This window comes from Panthera pardus, unplaced genomic scaffold (genome assembly GCF_024362965.1).
Source record: "Panthera pardus isolate Hobbes unplaced genomic scaffold, ASM2436296v1 HiC_scaffold_24, whole genome shotgun sequence".
Taxonomy (NCBI): Eukaryota; Metazoa; Chordata; class Mammalia; order Carnivora; family Felidae; genus Panthera; species Panthera pardus.
The window spans coordinates 44219742-44238350 of NW_026526810.1; the positions used below are offsets into that span (position 1 = coordinate 44219742).

General features: G+C 35.6%; 1 protein-coding gene across 5 annotated transcripts in view; it reads left to right on the top strand.

Moving 5' to 3' along the window:
- ATOSA (atos homolog A) overlaps positions 1–18609 on the top strand; it is a 116091-nt gene that overhangs the window by 28812 nt on the left and 68670 nt on the right. The gene's annotated exons all lie outside the window — the stretch shown is intronic.

The following is an 18609-nucleotide window of genomic DNA, read 5'->3' on the forward strand; positions in this document are numbered from 1 at the left end:
GATACTCTAGTGTCACTCAAAATGAAATTACCAGGAGCAGCATTTGTATCCGTTGCCACAATAGTTGACATCTTTTTAGAGTCACAATTTTTTTTTTTTTTTTTTTTTCTGGTAACGTCAATCTGACTTCAACTTTACGGTTACAAACTTTCAACTGGAGAACTTGAACTTGATAAACTGAGAAAATTTAAGACTGAGTTGACAAATACTATTCTATTACTGTTAGTGCTTTTATTAGCTGATTTTTGTGCTTTAGGCAAACTCTAAAAGTTTGCAAAGCAGTCCAGAGCCTTAAATGTGTCCTTTCCTTTCTAAACCTGTATTTTCAGGATTTATGAGAATAACGTATACTGTGCTTTTCAAGGATTTAAAAGGAATTAAACACTAATTTATCAACCTTCTTTTGATTAATGACAAGGACCAAGTTTAGGAGATTATTAATATAGTAGTAGTTAGGAGTGAAGACTTTTAGATGCGGGTTTGATTCCAAGGAACATTGTTGGAAGAGGATTATTGTATTTGGTACAGAGTTGGACTAGATGACAGAGTTGAGACTTTAGGATTGGAAATAGTAATTTATCTTCGTATAAATGAGATGCTCATTTTTTAAAAGATGTAATAAAATATTTCCTTATTTTTTTCAAAGTGTATTCAAAGGCTTTTTCTTTTCTAGTTTTAAAATAGGGCTTTGCTAATGGTGCCTTTCAAAATGCACCAGGAAGAAGTGGAGAAAGCCATACTTAAGTTAGTGGTTTAAATTAGTTTTAAGCGTTTGGCTGTTTTTAAAAAATCGGCTATGTATGCATGAAGTATTAGCAAGTGTACTGTTACTAAGCAGGTTGCTTGTGTAGAATGCCAAGTTGAGATTTTTAGAGTACATCAGTGACTTTGGAAAAATGGCACCAAGATCAGTAATTGCATGTCAAAATAAATAAAATAAAAGCAGCTCTTTGTTTTGGGGTTTTTTGTTGTTAAAATTTGCTTTAGGCTGTAAGCAGCTTAAAAAAATAATATTTGCACACATCTCTATTTTAGCCAAAACTGGTATCAAACACAATAAAATGTTAGTTATGTGCTGATACAGATTACTAGGAAAAATAAATACCTTTATTCATTAAGAATAAATAGAATAAGAATAAATTTTTTCTCTTGAAAATTGTAGCTTTCTTTAGCATTATGATGTAAAAATGATAGAATTGCAAGTTTAGTATTATGATTATATTTCATCATGATGATACAGATCTTTAGGCCCATGGCCTAAAGGATCTTTTACTTTGCCAAACAGTATAGAAATACAAAAATAAACCTTTCACAAAGCGTACTTACCCTTACTCTGTGAGTGTGGTCTTGTCTTTTCTGTTCTATTTCTATTTTTAAAAACTGCTGTCACAACCCATTGAATGGATTTCTTGACCTGCAGTTGGAAAGGCACATGACGGGCAGTACTTAGCTATATGACAGTAATAATTCATTTGCTTCTACGTTGGTGTCTAAGAAACTGAGTGAATTCTCTGTATAATTGAAACTTTACTCTTTAAATGCCAAAAATATTTTCAACTCTAATCATGATGTATGGACAGACCTCTAAAACAGGGCTAGAAAGGCCCTACAGAGAGATTTAAATTTATGAGCTTTTTGGGTTTGGAGTTTTTGTTTTTGCCTCTAAAATCACGTCTCCTTTTTTGTTTTTTTGTGAGATCTGATTTTTAAATTCTCATTTAATTGTTGCTGCTGTCAGCAGTCTTTGCTGTTAATGTTTATTCTTGCCTCCTTTTAATTTCACTGCTTTTGGTCTCTGGGCTAGAGAACTTGGTAACTATACTTAACACTGAGTTCTCTATAAAATAAGAGTAAATAGGAGAACCCTTCAGATTTCTATGAGAATCTGAGTAAAGTGTGTGAATTCTAGTGTAGAGAGAGACTCCGAGATATTTGCTTAGCAGGATACAGCTGTGCTTCAGAGAGTTTCTAAATAAGTAGTTGGGTGGCTAGTTTAAAAAGTCAGTTTCAGTGAGGAACCATAAATATAACAGCTTTAATTAATTCACCTGTGTTTTTATGCAGGCTCAGGGTTCTTTTGGGGGGGGTTAAATGGGGTCAGTTTTTCAGAGTTTCATATGCTCTTATATAAATGACACTAATAATGTGCACCTAAGATTTCTAGTTTGTTTTGTTTTTTTCTAGTTTTCTAGTTTCGCTTTCTTAAAAGTGAAATAAGACTTGCAGAGCAGTGTGAGGATGGTATCTTTTATATTTAAAAACATTTTAAAATTATTAATGTTTCACACAATTTTATACATGTTTGTATATACAGAAGTCAATAGGAATTTGTTTCAGAAGGGGAGGGAATATATGTTCATCACATATGTTCTTTCCAAAGCATGCAGCAGTTTTCACAGAAATAACCTTTTTTTGCACTCATTTCATTGATTTATATATTATTTAAATAAATTAGTTATTATAAATAGGGTGGTATTATAAATAACTTTTGAGAACAAACACCAGATTGTAATGAAGCATACAACTCAACTGGTAGAAGTAGAAAGTGCAAACAACTAGAAAGTACCTTGTTAGCAGCCAGTGTCTGCCAGTTTATTTTTATGGAGGCTATGGAAAGCATTGGTCCATCTTGCTAATTGATTAAGCAAAAGTCTTTTAGGAAAATTTCGGTACTTTCAGATAATTTAAGATGCGAAATGTAGCCATTGGCCTATATAGTAACAATAGTTAATAGTATTTTACCATAGTCTGAGGTAAATTATTTTTTTATTTTTTTAAGTTTTAAGTAGTAACATAACATTACTTGGGCATTGCAGCCAAAGATGAGTCTTTGATGTTATCATTGGCACAGGATTTGGGAACAGACCTGTTTGTATCTTTGTTTCTTTACTTACTAGCTAGGTAATCTTCTATCAAATTATTTAATCCCTCAGAGTCTCAGATTGTGTGTACAATGGGGATAATTCTAATTTCTCATAGTTGTTAGAATGAAATATGTTAGTGGTTAACACATAGTAGGTTTTAAGTAAATGGTACCTTTGATCATGTTTAGATGCCTAACAGTTGGCCAGTTACAAAAGAATGTTTGAGGAAAGAAAATAATCAAATGTGCAATAACCTCATACTGTTTTGTTTCGTTACGTTTCGCATTCATAGTGTTCAATCTGCTAAAGCTCAAGGAGATTTAATTGGCTTTTAATATATAGTCATCTGAGAAAATAGCTATGAAAGGGTGGTTGACATACATGTATAATTTCTTTATACTGTCATTTGTTATAATCATAGCTTAAAATATAAGGGGGGGCATGGGTGGACTAAACTTCCTGGGAATGGATTTTTAAATCTATTAAATGTGTCAACTGCTGACTAGAGCTGGGCAGCTGGGAGGTTCAACAGTGTTATCCACCTTGTACCCAAGGATGTAAACTTTGGACCTGGTCCTAGATAGATACTGAGTGCCCAGTATTAAAAGTCTAAAGCATGGCCTTTGCATTGAAACAATTAAAACGCTTTGTGGTTTTAACCTTTAATAATTACTTGTGTTATACATGTGTAGTATTTCTGGAGTCCTAAATTTATCGTATTGCATGAAAATAAAAAGCTTTTTAATTTTGAAGGTAAAAGTTTGCTATGCTTTATGTTTTTGTTAGAAACAATTTTTTCATCAGACATTTCTAAGAGTATCTGAACTTATCTGAGCTTATCAACTGTTACAAAAGACTAAGTCTGCCTATAAAATCTAGTAAATCATCAATAAATCAGTAATTTAAAATACTATATTCCAATTCATATTTGAATACATATTATTGGTGATTTATGATTGTTAAATAACACTATTAGTGTAAACCGTTTTTTTTTTTTTTTTTTGGAGGTTAAAACTGAGAGGAGTGCAATCGTAGTTTTTTCCCTTGTTAGAGATTTGTGTCCCCTCCCCAAATTCATGTGTTGAAATCTTAAGCACCCCCCCAAAGTGATGGTGGGTAGGAGGTGGACCCTTCAACAGGTGATTAGGTTGTGATCAGGTGGAGGCCTCATGAATGGCATTAGTGCCCTTATAAAAGTGGCCAAAGAAAGCCCTTCCACCATCTGAGGTCATGGTGAAAAGACAGCCATCTATGAGGAAGCCAGCTCTCTCCAGACTCTTAATCTGCTGGTGCCTCGATCTTGGATTTCCCAGCCTCCAGAACTGTGAGACATAAATTCCTGATGTTTATAAGCCACTTAGTTTATGGTATTTTGTTACAGCAGCCTAAAAAACTAAGAGACTCCCCTTCCCTGTGTTAATTATATTACAAGTTTAGGCTTTAACCTTAGTATAACAGTGGCTTATGAACTTACTTAGGATATGATACAACCCTATTAACCTCAACCAATTCCTTCCTAGGCAACTGAAATAGGAGGAAAGAAGTGGTTAGACCTAGACAAACAATTAGCAAGGGAATAAGATGCCTTGCTTATTTGCTTAAAATAGCTCATTGTTAGCCAATGTAAATCAAACAATAGAAATGAGAGCTGTTAGAGGAAAAGAAAACAAATGTTGATGAGATTAAGTAGTCTAGATTAATAAGCCTTTTATTAAATTCCCAGGAGGAGGTGGTGGTGGTAGTGTTAATAATAACAGCTAACTCTTTTTTTTTTTTTTAAATGTTTTTTATTCATTTTTGAGACAGAGAGAGACAGAGCATGAGCAGGGGAGGGGCAGAGAGAGAGGGAGACACAGAATCTGAAGCAGGCTTCAGGTTCCAAGCTGTCAGCACAGAGCCCGACGCGGGGCTGGAACTCACAGATTGTGAGATCATGACCTGAGCTGAAGCCGGACACTTAACCGACTGAGCCACCCAGGCGCCCCAACAGCTAACTCTTATATATACTATGTGCCAGACACTGTTCCAAATAGTTTACATATATCATTCATTTAATCTTCACAGTTGCTTAAAGAAGTAGATGTTTTTGTCACCTTCGTTTTATAAATAAATGAATCTGACTCACAGAGATTTGGTAAGTTACCCAAAGTCACATAGCTAACAAGAGGGCTAGCTCAGGTTTGAAGTGAGCTCAAGTATATACTTTTAATCCTCTGACATTATAAGATAATGGGACCAAATTGGCTTGAGGAAAACCCAAAACAGATCTGGTAAGTATTGTGACCTTGGAAAACTCCTTATCTTCTCTACCTCGCCTTCTTCATCTTTACAGTGAGGAAAGTAATAGTATCTTGCTTACGGTTGTTTTCAGGATTAAATACATGTATTTAGTGTTCTTAGAACTGTGGCTGGCTCATGGTAAACATTCAGATGTGAACTGCTTTTGTTATAAGCCATACTCTAAGAATTAAGTCATTTAGAGGACAAAAGAGAGGCTAATTCAACTGTACATGTTTTGTGTACTCACTGTGATATCAAGTCAGAAGTTACTGCTGGTCTAGGGGCGCCTGGGCGGCTCAGTCATTTAAGCATCCAACTTTGGCTCAGGTCATGATCTCATGATTTGTGGGTTCAAGCCCTGTGTCAGACTCTGTGCTGACAGCTCAGAGCCTGGAGCCTGCTTCGGATTCTGTCTCTCTGTCTCTGCCACTCCCCTGCTCACTCACTCACTTTCTCACTCAAAAATAAACGTTAAAAAAAAAAAAAAAAGTTACTGCTGGTCTATCCTCCATTTACACTGATGGGTCTTGACACACTGTAGCTGTTAAACAATTGCTGGTTTGATTTAACTTCTGAAATTAGATACTAACAGGATTGACATAGACCTTCCCTGTCTATGTTTTTGCCAATCATCTAGTAAGAAGGAAATGATTCAGTGCATGGAAACTGTCATTTCTTTGAAGCATGAGAAAAAAGATAATTGGAAGGCAGAATCGAGAGGCTAGTGTGTGTACAGGGAATGTGACTTAAAAGGTGATTTCCATTTCAAAAAGGTGAAGAAACCCATGGAGACTGAGCATTCTGCATTATGAACAAGTATAGAAAAAATGGTTAAAAGAAAAACATTTATATTTACTTTTTTGTCTTCTCAACTTTATATCGAATTATAGGACTATGGTTCCCCCATTTGAGGCTGAGGATATTAAAAACTAAGTTAATATCAAACTTAGAATTCTAATTTAATACTGAATTTTATTTTGCAATAACAAAAAAAAAAAATTGGTGGTATCTGGAAACAGTACTTCTTTTTCAGTATGTAAACAGATTTGTCAATAATTCTGTCTTTTCTCAAATGGGTGAAAAATGAGAATAGTTCATTCATTATATTAGACATTCATGTTAAACTGAAACAGGATGGACTGGGTAACAATGTGAATACCATGTCAAAAATATTAGACAATAATCGATGTGTAATACCAAAGACAACAATGATCGGAGCTGTTTTATTTTCCTTTTCATATAAAAGATACGGATGCAATAAAATTATAATGAAGCCTTTTGCATTTTTTTTTCCTTGTTCACCATGCCCAGCCCTACTGGCTACCTTTTAGGTTTTTGATGACCGTTCAGGGCCTTGTGTGGATTATTCCTTCTGCCTAAAAAGCCTTTCTCCCTAGGCATCAAATGGATGGCTCCTTGTCATTCTTCTGATCTTGGCTTAAATGTCACTTTTCATAGAGGCTTTCTCTGACTACCCTATCTAAAGTGTTCAGTTAATGTTAGCTGCTATTATATTTATTAAATTGGATGTCCTTTATTGTTCTTTGTCTCAACAGTCTGTTTCCTTCATTGTATTTACTGCATTTTGTAAATGTTTGTTTATTGTCTGTCTCCACAACTAGATTTTAAGTTCCCTGAGACCAAGCACCTTGTCTCTTGTTCACAGCTGTATTCCCATTACCTAGCAGACATCCTTGTATACGGTAGGTGCAGTGTAGGTGCATAGGAGGTGCTTAATGTATATTCGGTGAAAGAATGAATGACTAGGGTGTCTCACTGTTGAGCAAATAGGAGTATAAGCAGAGGTCAGCAATCACTGATTGTTTTACTCACAGCAATTAGAATTGTGCCAATTTAGGGATTTGTTTGAATTATTGACTCTTAGGCTATTATCACAACTTTATGCCCAATTTTTATATTTATTTATTTATTTAAAGGGCAAGCCCCCCCTTTTTCTAATGTTTATTTATTTTTGAGGGACACAGATAAAACATGGGGGGTGGGGCAGGGCAGAGAGAGAGGGAGACATAGAGGCCAAAGCAGGCTTCAAGCTCCGAGAGGTCAGCACAGAGCCCAACGCGGGGCTGGAACTCAGAAGCCATGAGGTCATGACCTGAGCCGAAATCAGCTGCTTAATCCGACTAAGCCACCCAGGTGCCCCTATGTCCACTTTTTAAAAAATAGATTTAAAATGCATTTGCCCATGACTTAAAGGAAAACTATATTTTTAAATTGACTAAATCTCATTGAATGGAAATACAACATTATAAAATAACAAAGGAGTAGGCAAAAGCTATTTGGTATAGGTGGTCCCTGTTGGTACATATCTGATTAACAAATGATCCACAGACAAATATTTGCTAGAAGCTCTATGCCATCCACCCACCATGCAAGATTTGTTCTGGTTGGCTATTTGTCTGAGAAAGAGATTACATTGGCTGAAGAACTTGAGGTTTACGAGTACAAGAGATAGGGTAGATTAATAGGAAAAAGACTCAAAGGATTTAGAGTTTAGACTTGGGACCCATTCTGTCAGTTACAGTTCTGTGACTTGGGTTAAGCTCCAAACCTGTTTTCTCTTCTGTAAAATGTATTTGGCTCAAAGTGATGCTTCTGAGCTTCAGGTGAGATGATGTGCCAAAGAACTTTATAAACTGTGAAGTGTTAGATACGTTGACTAGTTGACCCAGTGAGCCTAATCATTAGTGTAGATGAGCAAAGAGCCAAGTGTGCCTAAGCACAGCTAACTGTATCTTAGTTGGGGACACTCCATGTAAACATGCATTCATATAGTGCCTGATTTTTACCATTTTGAAAGTTTCTCCTTTTATGCTGACTGAAATTATACTAACTAGAGATTTACTTAGATCAATAAATGTATATTTAAATAAACATTTTTAAAGAATCTTGAAATGATGGCCATATTTTGGTATAAAAGTAGCTTAGTGGGTCCTTTTTAGTAGCATGCTATGAAGCAGGAAGAGATAAAACCCTAAGGCTATAAGGTCAGGCAGATAGAAAGTGTAACCTCAGCACTTGACCAGTCAAATGATCTTGAGCAAATTGTATAGCCTATCTGAATTTGATGTCTTTGCATTCTAGCACCATCAGTTTTAAGGACTGTAGGAGAGATGAACTGAGCATCTGTGGTTCAGCACCCTAGCATATGCCTGGCGCAGGATAGGGATTGGTAGTGTTTTATTTCCAAGGAAACACAGCTTGAATTATCTGCACTGAGGAGTGTTTTCATGCTCTGTTGTGAAGACTAGTCATTACAGGTGTAAGAGATCAACATATCCTTAATGTTACTCTGAAATTTGTGTTCTTCAACATATAACTGGAGGAACTCAAAACCAGCATTGAACTACACATCTATAATGTGTATGAAGTGAGAGAAAAAGTGGGTAATTGGAACACACCAACGATTTCTGGTGATAATATACCACAATGAACATTTAGAGCAGCATTGGGGTAATGAGATTGAGATGTAGAGGTGGACACTAGGAGGTTGATGGACAATATTAAAGTGGTGAGATGGTGCCCCAAATTGTCTTTTTCCTCATATCAGAATACTACCCAGGATTGATTTAGTGCTTGGACCATGGCCCTTGTACTTCTTTGAATTTAGACTTGTTCCATAATGCTGCAAGTAATGGCCATTATAGATTAAGAAATCTTTGGTAGGCTAGCCTGGGGAATCTAGTCATAATTCACATTATTTATAAGTAATATTCCAAATATGACCATTATTTGGACTTAAAAACTTACCCTTTGGCAGTGCAACCAATTTATCATTGGGGATTAGCATTTTAAATTAGTATGTGGTTTCCATTTTTTATTTTCCCGCTTACCAAATTAATATCTTTTTGAATGAAATTAAAATTTGGTATCAATATCTGAAATCAGTCCATTTATAAAGCTAACCCTCAGGGGAACCTGGCTGCCTCAAGTTGGTTAAGTGTCTGACTCTTGATTTCAGCTTAGGTCATGATCTTACAGTCCTTGAGTTGGAGCCCGTATCAGGCTCTTTGCTGACAGCCTGCTTGGGATTCTCTTTCTCTCACTCTCTCTCACTCACTCTCTCTCACTCTCTCACTCTTAGTCTCTCTCTTTCTTTCTCTCTACCTTTTCCCATCTCTCTCTCTCTCTTTCTCAATAAATAAGTAAATAAACAAACAAACTTAGAAAAAAGAAAAAAACTAAAGCTTACCCTGACATCTAAAATATTCTTTTACATTTTTGAAACCAAATCAGCAGGTTTTGTGTGTGTGTGTGTGTGTGATGTGGTATCATAGTTTGTCACATTATCTAGTGGGTAATTTCTTTCTAAATTTATAATAGTAAAAGCGTGTGTAATTTTAGCACTTAATATTGGCAAATTGCTTTTTTTGGAGGCGTTTTATAGGTTGAAGTTCTATATCATATTCTCTGTACTTGATGAAAGGATACCGATACACCAAAAAATTATGATTTAATCTGTTTGCAAGAGAATTGGCTGTAGAATTTCTTTAAACTTCCTCCATTGTTTGCTTTATAATTTATATCTAATTTGTAAAAAAATTTAAATCCAAAGAAAAGTTGAATCATATAGTTAATAATCAAATGCCTTTTCATAGGTTAATTGTCAACATTTTACCACTTTTATCTCTCTCAATAGGTGGGTGGTAGATTAGATAGACACAAGGGAGTTTTCATTTAAAAAAAAATGTTTTTTTTAACTTTTATTTATTCTTGAGAGACAGAGAACAAGCAGGGGAGGGGCAGAGAGAGAGGGAGACACAGAATCTGAAGCAGGCTCCAGGCTCTGAGCTGTCAGCACAGAGCCTGACGTGGGGCTTGAACCCATGAACCGTGAGATCATGACCTCAGCCGAAGTCAATTGCTTAACCGACTGAGCCACCCAGGCACCCCAAGGGAGTTTTCATTTTTCCTTTTTGTTTTTAGAATTTGAGAGTAAGTTGTAGACCTGACATGTCAACCCTGAGTTATTCAACCTAGAACTGACTGGTATTAGCATGTGAAAGCTGACTGTACATTTCTTCCCAACTCTGTATCAAGTTAGCTGCTTGCTATCTACAATAGTGGCTAGTTTTTACAACGTGGAAATTGGCAGTGCTACAAACCAGGTGCTGTTTCCTCTGGAGAGCCAGTTGGTAGACATTTACCATCATACCACTGCATGTATCTCCTAAAAGTAAGAATATTCTCCTTCATACCTGCAGTGCATTTATCATACTCAAGAGATCTAACACTGGCACGATGCTAATATCTAATATACATTGTATATTCACATTTCTCATTGTCCCAATATTGTCTTTAATCATGTTACCTTTTTAAGGAAGTAAATTGCTTCCTGTTACAGAAAGAGAGTTAGACCCTGATGTTGAACAACATTTAGAAAGGTTTTAGATTATACCGTAAGAATAGGTAAAAGTGTAAGTGGATGAAAGTATTGGTGTTGGGGTGGTGGGGGGGAGAAATTAGGTCGTGTATATAGGACAGTTAATTAAGATTTTAGCAGATTTTTCCTCATTTTATTTAGCTTAAAAAAAGAGATTACTTGGACCAAATAGATTTAAGAGAATCATGAGTATTGATGAAATTCCAAGATTTTTTTTGATTGAAATGAATTACATTGGAATTGGGGAAGAATTACATTTTAATCCTAAAGTCTCAGGCTACCTCTCTGACCTCATTTTTTTAGTAGACTTGTAAGATCCTTGCAGTCTAGGCACATTGGTCTTGCTGTTCTTTAGTCACCACGAGCACGTTGACACCATGGGGCCTTTGCATTTGCTATCCCGTTTTGGAATACAAGTCTCATGATGCTGGCTGGCCTTTACTGCATTTGACTTTGTGCTCAGTTGTCACCTCCTCAAAGAAGCCTTCCTGACCATCCTATCAAGAAAAGTACAGCTTTTTAATTTTCTCTTTACACTTCTTTGTAGTGATTATCACTGCTTGACTTGATGTTCTATATTTATTTACTTATTTGTTTTTCTCCCCAATAGGAATGTAAGCTTCATGAGGGCAGGGACTTAGTGATGTTTGTCCACGACTGTATTTCCCTATGTGTGGACTCGTGCCTGACATTTTGTAGCTGCTCAATAAATATTTACTATTAAATGAATGTTTGCATGAATTTTAGTATCTTTGTGATGTACCATAAAACTTACTACTGGAAAATTTTATGCATTCTTTCCCTGTGATTTGTTAGTTTTGTAACCCTAAGAATTAACTCTCTAGTATCAGTTTTTGTTTCTAAATGGGAATGTTTATCCCTGCTTCTCAAGGTTATTGGCAGATCAAGTGAAATAACTATGCAAACATACGATATCTGATAACTGAATAAATGGTAAAAATGTCTATCATCAGAGTTGGTAAGAAATCATTTCACCTGCAGTGATTAATTTCACGGCACAGCCTGTCTTAGAGTCAACAGCTGTATTGAGCCTTAAAAGATCAGGTATGTTTGGGATAGGTGGAAGTTTACAAAGATTGAGAGGGGGAGGCCTGGAAGAGAGGACAATCTGAGCAATTAAAATGTTCAAGGGACAGAAGGTAGACTAACGTGAGTTGTAGGGATTTCTCAGAAATGAGGAAAATTAGGGACATTTGAAATGTCAAGCTAAGGGATTTGAGCTTCATTCACCTGATAGGCACTATTAAGTAGTTTGGTCTGATTAAAGAGAGCTTTATTGAAGAATAATTTGTCAGTGTATTTCTATTTAATTTCATTATAAACTAACAAAAAATTATTATTGAATATCTGGCAGTTTTAAAATCAGTTTTTAGCCCCAACATTATGACTTGGTATTATAAGAATTACCTGACATTCATCTCTGTTGGCTAATCTTTTTTCTTCTCCATCTATTTTCCCTTTGCCACCGCTCTTTAATATATGAAGGAGTACTGTTCTCTTTTATGAAAATTCCTGGGAATATTAACATGGTACACAATTCTGACAAGGCCATAGCTATTGTTTTATGATACTCTTGTTAAAGTAGTAAACTACACTGTTTTAAAGTACCTGTGTGTTATAACAAATAAAAAAACAGGATAAAATTGGAGGGTTTTTTTCTCTCATTTCAGACAGTTGCTGGCAGAAACTTCATAAACTCTGGGATTATAGGCCCTTGTACCTTCCAACCACTTGTGAACTATGGGTGCAAGGAGATTCCAACAATACTGATAAGCTTTCCTACCTATGTTAAGGAGGAAATGGACATATATCCTCCCTGCTACCCAACCAAATAAATACTTTCACACCAAGGCTTCAAGAAAAGAATTTTTTTTGGCCATAGAAGAGGTTTGTTCAGTGTATTGTGGTAGAAAGAGCACAAAGCAGGAAATCTTAAATCTCTTCATTTATAACTTCTTAAAAATTGTCTGGGATTTATGTTCTTAAGTTGGTATTCTCATTCAGAAGTTTGAATAAGGAAAATACCTACTCCTTTGAGGAAGCGTATTCAAGTCTTAGTAATTATTGTGTCAATTAAATGCTGGTCCAGAGGCATATTTCTGTAGTCTAACATATAATAACCCTAACCTGTGTTTTTTCTTATTTTGCTTATGTTGCAGAGTTCAGATATCTGCCAGAGGGCTCAGAATAGCTAACAATGGAAAAAAAAAAAAAATCCTCAGGTTACATTGTGGTACAGATTAAATTCCATCAAAAAGAGCTCGGGACATTAAAATCCTTTTGTTATTCTGAAATTACTTTGAAACTCATGCTATTCCTGGAAATCAGAGTTGGGAAGGTCTTTAGGAAGTATGAGTCTTTCATTTTTATAGTTAGGAAAACCTAAGACCCAGAGAAAAAGAAGTAACCTGTCCAACTATTAAAGTGAAACTCAAATTTCCACTTGCCAGTCCAATGTTTCTGTATTTCTGCGTCTAGCAAGAGCACAATTGCCTCTAGGTTCTACACCAGAAATGACATAATTAATGATCAATCAGCCTTCATCAGGGAACTTGAAAGAAAGAATGGTGATTATATTATAACATTGTTCTCCAAAGAAAATATACCTTCCTTCAGAAGAAAGCTAAATGATAATAGACTGGAAGTAAAAGGCATATTTCATCCTTAAGACAGTAAGCTAAAAAGAAAAAATGCAATGAAATTAGAAATTAGAGATAATATCTAAAATTTAAAAATCAAGAATTCAGGGTGCGTGGGTGGCTCAGTTGTCTAAGTGATTCTTGATTTTTGGCTCAGGTCATGATCACAGGGTTCATGAGCTCAGTTCAAGTTCGAGCCCAGTGTAAGGCTCTGTGGAGACTGCTTGGGATTCTGTCTCCCTCTCTGTGCCCTTCCATTGCTCGCGCTCTGCATTTTCACAATAAAACTTGAAAAATAAATAAAAATCGAGAATTAGAAAAATCTGTCATTAATTTTGTCATATGAGAAACAGGACTAGAGTACTTAAAAGGCTATCATAATGTTTAAATGAGGTAGTCCATGTAAAATGCTTAGAATAGTATTTGATTCTGAAGAAGAAAGATGTTACCTATTATTAATATATTAACATTTCTTCAACAAGTAAGATAAGTACATATTCTAAAGGAAACTTACAAAGGCTAAGAGGGTGGCTTAACCCAGGGCAGGGAGAAGCCCTTTTGGTTAGGATGATTAGGTAAGGCCTCTCTTAGAAAGTAGGGTGAGGATGTGAAGGAGTCAACTATGTGAGGATTGAGGGAAAGAGCATTCCAGGCCAAGCAACTAGTATGTGCAATGGTCTTGAATTTATAAAGAGCCTGGCATGCTTTAGGAGCTGAAGAACAGACCATATACCATCATTTGTATTTCCTTCATTTGCTTACTTTAGATTGTCTTCTTCATTAGAATATTTGTTCTCCAAGGACTGGGACACATCTGCCTTCTTCACTCACACTTGTGACAGTGGTTGGTATGGAGTTAGCATTTATTAGATACTGGAGAAAACATTTTAAGTGCCTGTTGCATACATAATCACTATCAGTGCCTTATGGGTGAGGACTTTATCTTTCTCCTTTCAGACAAAAGTAAGCTAGGATGCAATGAGTTGCACATGGTACCTTTTTTTTAAAAGAGCATCTGCAAAATTGATAGACAATTGTCAAGTATTTCAAATATAAAATATAAATTTTATGTTTTGGCTGATCAGTGAGTTTCATGGAAGAAAAAAATTCAGTGTAATAATTTGAGTTAACCATTTTATATCTGTTTAACTGTGCTATAAGGTTCAGATTTTCTTAGGGGATGGGATGGAAATACTACCTGGGATAGTCCTGGTTTATGCCTGTTACCTCTGTGCCCAATCCTGTTTCATTGTCTTCTTTCACTCTACATGTATCCTTGTTTGGACAAAGAATTTTATGGTCACCTTAATTATTAGCCATTTTTCTGTCCTGCTAGAGCACTCTATAACTCCTATTTCATTCTGTATTAAAATAGCTTAAATATAGCTTGAGGTAGATAATTTGCCCCAGCTATGCTCTGTAAGAGAGTGCATATAATATTTTATAATTTACGTGGACTCTTGTACAAATCAAGGGATTGACAACATGGAATGCTTACTTGGATTTAGTACAAAACACTTGGACTTTGTTTCAGAGATGTTTGATTTCTAAGATGTTTTTACCAAAATGTACATATTTTGACAAAATGTTCTTTTTATTCAAAGTCATCTGAATTCTTATGAATGATGCCTTCTGCGATAAATATTAATGTTACATAAAACATTGGTAAAATGATTTATCATTTTTAGAATTTATTTTCAAATATGTTGAAACTTTAGACATTTGTGTCCCTTTTCCTCTCTTCTCAGACAAATATTCATTGAGCACTGTGCTGGAAATGCATTGATGAACAAGAACTAACATGGCCTCTGGCCTCTGGAATTGGTGGTCTTTTTTTTTTTTTCCTGAGTAAACAGACAAATCAGGACTAGAGGTTTACCCTGTGCTGGGTTGAAAGAGGCTCAGGTGGGGAGTAGGGGGAGTGGCCCAGAGGAAGAGCATATTACATGGTCTGCACAGATCAGATCTGTAGAACTCCTACATTTCACTACCCTCTTCTATTTGTAGTGATCTCAAATATTTTTGGTTTGAGTATAGGGTGTGTGTGTGTGTGTGTGTGTGTGTGTGTGTGATTCTGTTTATTTTGGAGAATGAGCAATGGAAATTTATTTCTCAGTAAGTGCAAGTTTCACTTGAGGTGCTCAATTCATGAGGCTTTCATGATTTTGCCCTCTAGGCAATGCAGCTAAAACCTTCCTGTCTAAAAGTTTAAAAACAATTGAGGTAGTCCATGATAAGTATAAGTACTTCCCACTGGCTTTCTGGGTGACGTAATTGTATAGACTACAATAATGTTGAAAATGAACAGCTTTGACAGATTGACTGTAGCATTTAAATGAGGAAAAAGAAAACTATCCACAAACTTATCCACAAATAAGTTACAGAATTTGTACTTTCTTCATCTTTAAAGGTCTCTAAACATTTGTGTCTCTACTTGTATACTGTCACCCCTAGTAAAGAAGGGTTTATAGAACTGAATTGTGGCATCATGTGAGGTATGTGAATTTTGGTCGTGAATCCCTAGTATCTGCCTTTTTTTTTTTTTTTTAAGTTGATTTATTTTGAGAGCTTGCACACACATTCAGGAGGGGCAGAGAGAGAATCATAAGCAGGCTCTGCACTGTAAACATAGAGCCCCACACAGGGCTCAGTCCCACGAACCATGAGATCATGACCTGAGCCTAGATTAAGAGTCGGATGCTTAACCAACTGAGCAACCCAGGCACCCCTACTTCTTTTTTAAACTTTATTTAGTAAAATAAATTTTAATATCAGCCTTTGATATGTGCTTCCAAAGTCCATGTTGGTTGAATATGATACGGTTGAACCAAATATCTATTAGGGGACATGGCTGGGGATGACAGTGGTTGAGAGACATTATAACATGGAGCAGTGGCTTTAAAATTTTTTGTCAGCCCACAGTTACAAAGACAATTGACAGTGCTTCTCAATCCCAGCACTCCCTCCCCCAAACCAAAGTCATTACTTAGCAAAGCTAAGTGGTGGTTGATGTTTTCTTTTTCCTACTTAAAAACAAATGATAGTTCCAACCCCTTAAATTAATTTGATAGCACATTTCATCCTACAGATTGTTTTCACATTAGGAGAATTAGAAAGACTTGCGTTCAGGTTCGGTTTTTGTCAACTGCTCTGTGTAACCTTGATAAAATTACCTAACTTCTCTGAGTTTCAATTTACTCATTAGTTAAAATTGAGGTAATAAAAGTATTAATTTCATAGGTTTGTTATAATATAATCTAAGAGAGTGGTTGTGTCAGGTATTTAATTGTTTAATTTTTATTTATTTTTAATGTTTATTTACTTTTGAGAGAGAGAGAGAGAGAGAATGAGGAGGGGAGGAGCAGAGAGAGGGAGACCCAGAATCTGAAGCAGGCTCCAAGCTCTGAGCTGTCAGCACAGAACTGGATGCAGGGCTTGAACCCAGTAACCAAACTGTGACATCATGATGTGAGCTGAAGTGGGATGCTTAACCAACTGAGCCACCCAGGCACCCCTGTGCCAGGTATTTAATAAGCATATAATTAATGGCTATTTTGATTGTCTCCAAAGTTTGCAAGCTTAGGGAATTGGGAGTAAGAATAATGGTATATCCTATTCAGAGAGAAATTAGTTCAATTTTAGATACGTTAGAATTTGAGGTGTTATAGGTAGCCAGAGAGTTTAGTCCTATTATTTGGAAACAAAACTATACAAAATAGTCTGAAGTTAGCAAAATTTTAAAAATGCCAGCAGAGTACTAGAGCTTCAGGGACTTAACAGTTGAGTCTTTGTTAAAGCTACATGAGGTCTACTTAATTCTACAGCTGTTGAATTTTGCCAGATTTTTGCTAACATTCTCCAAAATTTGAAATACCGAATCTGTCATTTGTATGACTATTGGCATAATTAGTAGAGGTAAAGATATGTACCACTGATAGGTAGTTGTGGAAAAAGAAAAGCAAAGGGCTTGGAATTAAACCTGGGTTAGGTGATTCAACTAGGTAGGTAACCCACCAGCTGCCTTAATCTTTATGGTTCAATTTCTTTATCTACAAAAAACTCTTTTTCAAAAATGTTTTATTCATTTTTGAAAGACAGAGTGTGAGCGGGGGAGGGGGCAGAGAGAGAGGGAGACACAGAATCTGAAGCAGGCTCCAAGATCCAAGCTGTCAGCACAGAGCCCAGTGTGGGGCTTGAACTCACGAACTGCGAGATCATGACCTGAGCCGAAGTCAGATGCTTAATTGACTGAGCCACCCAGGTGCCCCACAAAATACTCTTAGTTCACAAAGTTAGATTGCCAAAGGGACAAATAAATGTAAGTTTCATTATTTTCCATGCAGAGACTTTTAGTAAACATCATTTTTGGCAGAATAAAAAATTCATGATGGCTCTAGATTTTAAGACTGAATCAAGCATACCATTCTTTATAATATAATATCGGGGATAACATCCTAGAACTTGTCTTTAAGAAGTATGGGTATAGGTAAATGGGAACCCATGAATATCTTGGCACATTTTATGCAATGATGATGGTTTTAATTTATAAAGAGTACTTTAGGATGTTAAAATGCATTCTTATACCTGATCTTGATACTTGCTAAATCTAATTAGTGTGTGTACAAGATATTATTAGACAAAGTGTTTGTCCAGTATCTTAGATTATAAATAACCCCTGTTCTAGCTCATTTTAAACAATGTAGTATGAATGATGCCAAAAAACAGGCTAGAACATTTTCTTCTCTCCAAGATGTGAGATTTTGTAAACAAGACTCTGCTTCTAGAGCTAATCTAGGTCATCATAACCTCAAATCTTTTGAGGAGAAACGCCACTAAGTCTCTAGGTACTTTTTAATATTTTAATTTTAAGAAACATTTTAGCTCTTAAAAACACAGTATTTTTGGATTGCCACTTAGGTTATTTGTACCATTTCATAATGAATACAAATCACTGGGTAATCATTTTGGCAATAATGATGGCTAGAAATCTCTATGTGAGTGGAAATTAATATAACTTATTAGGGCTTAATTTATCCCAGTACTGACCTAACGGTAAAACATTTTGTTTTTTGATAAAAACTGATTTAATGAGAAAGCCCATAAATTTCTTAATTTCCAAAATTGTTAACAATGTTAAATTTTAGCTATTGCTTAGCCTTCATTGCAAATTAGTTATTGAACTGTGAAATGTGCTGTTAAATGTTTAACTTTTGTTAAATGACATTTTTTAAGGAGTTTAAAAATATCAGTGTCATAAATCTTGCTTTAGTAGTCAAGATTTAAATTTTATCCTTATTGTTATTAATGTGGTATACTAGTAATGTATTGTCCTTTATTTGTGTTTGTGTGTGTGTGTGTACACTTACCTTTTATTAACATCCTGTAGACCTGATGTTTGCAAAGG